The sequence below is a fragment of the Schistocerca gregaria genome, chromosome 2 (assembly GCF_023897955.1).
Source record: "Schistocerca gregaria isolate iqSchGreg1 chromosome 2, iqSchGreg1.2, whole genome shotgun sequence".
Lineage (NCBI taxonomy): Eukaryota > Metazoa > Arthropoda > Insecta > Orthoptera > Acrididae > Schistocerca > Schistocerca gregaria.
In genome coordinates, this window is record NC_064921.1 from 593,603,624 (window position 1) to 593,611,077 (window position 7,454).

A 7,454-nucleotide genomic window follows, 5' to 3' on the forward strand; every position below is an offset into this window, starting at 1 on the left:
TCGATGTGGGAACTCTTCAAAATACGACGTTTCCTAAACATCTCGGACTAGAGTCCTACAACAAAGACCACCGACTTTCTAATTTACACTAGTTTTTGTTCGCTGATGTCAGTGGGCACTGTTGAGTTTAAAAAGGCGTCTGTTTGCAAAAAAATCCTTTTTTAAGTATTATTACAACCTGTTTACTGGCGAAAAATACGAGGTCCTGACTACAGTTCAATCTGTGAAAACCGCACATTCCATTTCCGTAATATTTGAGGTGCAAGTTTTAGGTGATTAACCCTGTATAATGCAAGCATGCTCTGAACTTTTTAACGATATAGATTCATAACATCAGTTTGCAGCCGACGTGCGCGGGTATTCTAGAAGGTGCTCAAAGAAGAAGTCGCCGATTTCAAAATTAAGTATCTGGAAGACTGATAGACGGGTGCAGCATAAGGTTAGCTTATTGTGAAAGCCATAAGAATTGTAAGCAGAAATTACACAGAAGATTCGAAACAGTTGGAAAAGCTGCTAACAGGCGCTGTGCAACTCTAACAGATCAATGTGCATAATTTAACTCGTCCTCTGCAAGAAGTCTTTGCAAGCACATCGTAGTCTTTTCGAAATGTTCACAACTTGCATTACGAAGGTGGCGCAAAAAACCAATGAAATTTGCCATCACATCCTGTAGTGTGCCAACTGAGATCAGCTCAGACGCCACACAGATCGCCAAATCAAGCTCTTCCAGCCTTCCAATGCAGTTACTCGATTCCCGAAATACTCATCAAGAAGCGAACACCCGTTTGGAACGATGTCGTCAGGTCCTGTCTTGCATGAACCAATCAGTGCCTGATCGATCCTCCGGCGCTAGTTGTGTGACATCAAATTGTTCCAAAATTACAACTTAGCGTTCATTAATGATTATTTCTCCCATGAAAAAAACTTAGAAATAATATAACCCAAATCAGAACCTAAATCAACAACAGTAATTACACTACTGGCCGTTAAAATTGCTACACCAAGAAGAAATGCAGATGATAAACGGGTATTCATTGGACAATTATATTATACTAGAACTGACATGTGATTACATTTTCACGCAATTTGGGTGCATAGATCCTGAGAAATCAGTACCCAGAACAACCACCTTTGGCCGTAATAAAAGCCTTGATACGCCTGGACATTGAGTCAAACAGAGCTTGGATGGCGTGTACACGTACAGCTGCCCATGCAGCTTCAAAAATGGCTCTGAGCACTATGGGACTTAACATCTGGGGTCATCAGTCCCCTAGAACTTAGAACTACTTAAACCTAACTAACCTAAGGATATCACACCCATCCATGCCCGAGGCAGGATTCAAACCTGCGACCGTAGCATGCAGTTTCAACACCATACCACAGTTCATCAAGAGTAGTGACTGGCGTATTGTGACGAGCCAGTTGCTCGGCCACCATTGACCAGACGTTTTCAGTTGGTGAGAGATCTGGAGAATGTGCTGGCCAGGGCAGCAGTCGAACAATTCCTGTATCCCAAAAGGCCCGTACAGGACCTGCAACATGCGGTCGTACATAGTCCTGCTGAAATGTAGGGTTTCGCAGGGATCGAATGAAGGGTAGAGCCACGGTCAAAACACGTCTGAAATGTAACGTCCACTGTTCAAAGTGCCGTCAATGCGAACAAGGGGTGACCGAGACGTGTAACCAATGGCACCCCACACCATCACGCCGGGTGATACGCCAGTATGGCGATGACGAATACTCGCTTCCAATGTGCGTTCACCGCGATGTCGCCAAACACGGATGCGACTATCATGATGCTGTAAACAGAACCTGGATCCATCCGGAAAAAAAATGACGTTTTGCCATTCGTGCACCCAGGTTCGTCGTTGAGTACACCATCGCAGGCGCTCCTGTCTGTGATGCAGCGTCAAGGGTAACCGGAGCCACGGTCTCCGAGCTGATAGTCCATGCTGTTGCAAACGTCGTCGAACTGTTCGTTCAGATGGTTGTTGTCTTGCAAACGTCCCCATCTGTTGACTCAGGGATCGAGACGTGGCTGCACGATCCGTTACAGCTGCGAGTGTGTATTGGCGCCGCCGATGGTCATTTTGAACACAAAATGTGTCGGTCAGTTGTCTCGCTACTGTCCAGAATCCACATAACCAGTGTATGCACTTGTGTTGTTCTTTAGTGTGCTACCACAGGTATTGCACAAGTGTCGATGTGGGAACTCTTCAAAATACGACGTTTCCTAAACATCTCGGACTAGAGTCCTACAACAAAGACCACCGACTTTCTAATTTACACTAGTTTTTGTTCGCTGATGTCAGTGGGCACTGTTGAGTTTAAAAAGGCGTCTGTTTGCAAAAAAATCCTTTTTTAAGTATTATTACAACCTGTTTACTGGCGAAAAATACGAGGTCCTGACTACAGTTCAATCTGTGAAAACCGCACATTCCATTTCCGTAATATTTGAGGTGCAAGTTTTAGGTGATTAACCCTGTATAATGCAAGCATGCTCTGAACTTTTTAACGATATAGATTCATAACATCAGTTTGCAGCCGACGTGCGCGGGTATTCTAGAAGGTGCTCAAAGAAGAAGTCGCCGATTTCAAAATTAAGTATCTGGAAGACTGATAGACGGGTGCAGCATAAGGTTAGCTTATTGTGAAAGCCATAAGAATTGTAAGCAGAAATTACACAGAAGATTCGAAACAGTTGGAAAAGCTGCTAACAGGCGCTGTGCAACTCTAACAGATCAATGTGCATAATTTAACTCGTCCTCTGCAAGAAGTCTTTGCAAGCACATCGTAGTCTTTTCGAAATGTTCACAACTTGCATTACGAAGGTGGCGCAAAAAACCAATGAAATTTGCCATCACATCCTGTAGTGTGCCAACTGAGATCAGCTCAGACGCCACACAGATCGCCAAATCAAGCTCTTCCAGCCTTCCAATGCAGTTACTCGATTCCCGAAATACTCATCAAGAAGCGAACACCCGTTTGGAACGATGTCGTCAGGTCCTGTCTTGCATGAACCAATCAGTGCCTGATCGATCCTCCGGCGCTAGTTGTGTGACATCAAATTGTTCCAAAATTACAACTTAGCGTTCATTAATGATTATTTCTCCCATGAAAAAAACTTAGAAATAATATAACCCAAATCAGAACCTAAATCAACAACAGTAATTACACTACTGGCCGTTAAAATTGCTACACCAAGAAGAAATGCAGATGATAAACGGGTATTCATTGGACAATTATATTATACTAGAACTGACATGTGATTACATTTTCACGCAATTTGGGTGCATAGATCCTGAGAAATCAGTACCCAGAACAACCACCTTTGGCCGTAATAAAAGCCTTGATACGCCTGGACATTGAGTCAAACAGAGCTTGGATGGCGTGTACACGTACAGCTGCCCATGCAGCTTCAAAAATGGCTCTGAGCACTATGGGACTTAACATCTGGGGTCATCAGTCCCCTAGAACTTAGAACTACTTAAACCTAACTAACCTAAGGATATCACACCCATCCATGCCCGAGGCAGGATTCAAACCTGCGACCGTAGCATGCAGTTTCAACACCATACCACAGTTCATCAAGAGTAGTGACTGGCGTATTGTGACGAGCCAGTTGCTCGGCCACCATTGACCAGACGTTTTCAGTTGGTGAGAGATCTGGAGAATGTGCTGGCCAGGGCAGCAGTCGAACAATTCCTGTATCCCAAAAGGCCCGTACAGGACCTGCAACATGCGGTCGTACATAGTCCTGCTGAAATGTAGGGTTTCGCAGGGATCGAATGAAGGGTAGAGCCACGGTCAAAACACGTCTGAAATGTAACGTCCACTGTTCAAAGTGCCGTCAGTGCGAACAAGGGGTGACCGAGACGTGTAACCAATGGCACCCCACACCATCACGCCGGGTGATACGCCAGTATGGCGATGACGAATACTCGCTTCCAATGTGCGTTCACCGCGATGTCGCCAAACACGGATGCGACTATCATGATGCTGTAAACAGAACCTGGATCCATCCGGAAAAAAAATGACGTTTTGCCATTCGTGCACCCAGGTTCGTCGTTGAGTACACCATCGCAGGCGCTCCTGTCTGTGATGCAGCGTCAAGGGTAACCGGAGCCACGGTCTCCGAGCTGATAGTCCATGCTGTTGCAAACGTCGTCGAACTGTTCGTTCAGATGGTTGTTGTCTTGCAAACGTCCCCATCTGTTGACTCAGGGATCGAGACGTGGCTGCACGATCCGTTACAGCCATGCGGATAAGATGCCTGTCATCTCGACTGCTAGTGATACGAAGCCGTTGGGATCGAGCACGGCGTTCCGTTTACCCTCCTGAACCCACCGATTCCATATTCTACTAACAGTAATTGGATCTCGACCAACGCGAGCAGCAATGTCGGGATACGATAAACCGTAATCGCGATAGTCTACAATCCGACATTTATCAAAGTCGGAAACGTGATGGTACGCATTTCTCCTTTTTATACGAGGCATCACAACAACGTTTCACCAGGCAACTCCGGTCAACTGGTGTTTGTGTATGAGAATTCGGTTGGAAACTTTCCTTATGTCAGCACGGTGTAGATGTTGCCACCGGCGCCAACGTTGTGCGAATGTTCTGAAAAGCTAATCATTTACAAATCACAGCATCTTCTTCCTCTTGGTTAACGTTCACGTCACCTTCATAGCGTAGCAATTTTAATGGCCGGTAGTGTATTTGTAACTATAAATAAACTATCAATATTGCGTCTGCTGCATGCCGCAGCCCTAACGGTAACTTTGTGAAAATACATTGGTTTGGCTTCACACAATTGGGATTTTCGAAACCCCAAAACCACCAGTTCTGTTTGTTAGCGACTCCACTGAGGTGGAAGTGTGCTTCATCTGTGAACCAGATGCAGTCAACATCACATCCTTCGTTCTCAGTCATTGTGAGAATCTGGTTCGCAAAGTCGGCCCTCTGTGGCACAGCCCATATAGGTATGGTCTCGTGGCTTTGGATTTTGAACGGAAACATGAGAAGACTTTTGTCTCAGTATTTTTCTGCTGGAACGCTTCAGTCGAGTCCCTGATGCAATTCTTTGGGCGGCTTTCCTTGGATTTTGGTGAATACGTCCACAAAGCTGCTGACGATTTTAGGAGTAACTGCAGTTTGCCTGGGGTCAATATTCCCCGCTAAATCATCAACAACGCAGCCTGTCCATTGGAAGCCGGCGAAGAACGTGTGAGTGGTTTTCACATCCGGTCCTTCTGGAACATTAAATCGTGATTGAAAACTGCACCTTGTTGCCAAAGGACTATGCACTAACCTGTGATATTTCAGGACCACTTTCTTCAATGGAATAGATGATTTCAACCTCTTCCTTCGGTACACTAATAATCTCATTTCACATTTCAGCGGTGGAACTGATCGCTCTGAGCTGTGATGCACTATTTGTAGGCACTACGTATTGCGATTACTGTGCCATCTGTTAGCAGCTTTTCCAACTATTGCACAAATTCTGCACAAAGTACTTACAGTTTTCGTAATAAACACACCGTTTGTTGCATTCGTGTATTGATCTTAGTTTGAGAGATATTTAGTTTTGAAATCAAAGAGGTCCTTCGCTGGATACCCTGTGAGATGTCCGATGTATTAACGAGCCGGCCTATAAATCCAAAGATTTTTTCTGTGGCAACAACACCAAGTTAATGAGAAATTCTGAATGGTTTTAAACCGATTAGTACATTGAAAATACCCCCAGATCGGACGTCCTCTGTCCTCTGAGCAAGCTTACTTCTTTTGAACATTACCAGTGCCGCTCGTGGTACCCACGTGGTCTTAGGCGCCTTGTAACGGTTCGCGCGGCTCCCCCCATCGGAGGTTCGAGTCCTCCCTCGGGCATAGGTGTGAGTGTTGTCCTTAGCGCAAGTTGGTTTAAGTTAGATTAAGTAATGCGTAAGCTTCGGGACCGATGAACTCAGCAGTTTGGTCCCATAGGATCGAACCACAAAAAAAAAAAAGAAAAAACATCGCCAGTGAAATGTCGCGTGTGGCTGGCTGGAGCAATTAAACCCGAACGGTTGCTATATGCAAAGGTGCTGGAATTCACCTGTCACCAGTCTTCAGATACTCGCATATTGTTAACAATGTCTTCGTTGTTCCGTTTTCTTAAAATATTAAGCCACTAGCCAAAGAAAAGTGATGAACTTGAAAAGTTATCTTCCCACCCATGTTTCTCTCCTCGATAAATTACGTGGCACTGCAAAAAGTGATTTTAGTCAACTTAAGGCGTACCAGTTTAAAAACTTCTACAAATATAGATCAGAGTAGAAAATATGAAGAAAGGGAAGTTTGTTCGACTTTGACTTCGTTAGAGATGACACACCAGCTCTGTTGGACAATGATCGAGGACGCACTCTTAATGTGGCCTTGTTAAAGCCATCACTTCTCGGCACTCGCCTGAGGTGATCTGTGAAAAACACTAAAAATACAGACAAGAATTATAGAAGTGATACATGAACTCCATTCCTGCAGAGTGTAAAGTCATTGGGTTCAGTAAAAATGAATCACCTTTCATCATTCTGATATTTGACTCGATTAAGAGAGATCATGGCCAGACTGTAAGGGCGGTAGTTGACACGTCATGCGTCCTGTGCCATGGCCAGTTGCGAGGACTAAATTTAGCAATGTGTGGCGGTGCCGTATGTACCGCAGAGCGCTGCCCTGATAAATTGCGTCTGCAAACACCTCTGAAAAACAAGTACCTCGTGCGTCATCGAAGCTGTGCCTCAGAGCCAGCCACGGGCCGACTTTGCAAACAAACAAGGCGTTAGCAAAATTACTGGCGCCGGATCAACAGCTTTGTTGTGAGCCGTCCAACAGTAAGCAATGACATGCACAACACGGTGACCGGTGCCCGTTTATTAAGAAGCGCCTTGATATTCTCATCGTGTAGATGGACAAAATTGTTTATTTTACACTTGAACAACTACACTAAAAAGCTGGTAGTTTGGTAAGCAATGAGGCAAAATTACCCATTCGATATCGCAATCTAACGTCAAAATACGTTTCAAAGATAACGTTCGCTGCTGTTCTTAGTTTAGTTCTTCGGTATACTAGTCCAAACTGCCTTTACAAATGGGTTCAGGAAGCACTGATGCCCATGTTTAGCGCCCAAAAACCTCAAACCACACACACACACACACACACACACACACACACACACTATCGTGATCGTTGACACGTTTCTTCACAAACTGATATAGTTTTGATAGCACTTCTGTGCTAACAAAGTAATCTCTTGTGAGTTTGCTTAAAAAAGTTTTCTTTCAAGTAATTATTTTGTACTTTTATCAAGTACTAATTTTTATTTATTGGGGTTGTTAATTTAATTTCAATTGTTATAAAGGCATTGTTTTTAGAGTTTAATGGTATTTTTTTCCTGTTTTGCTCAAATGGTTCAAATG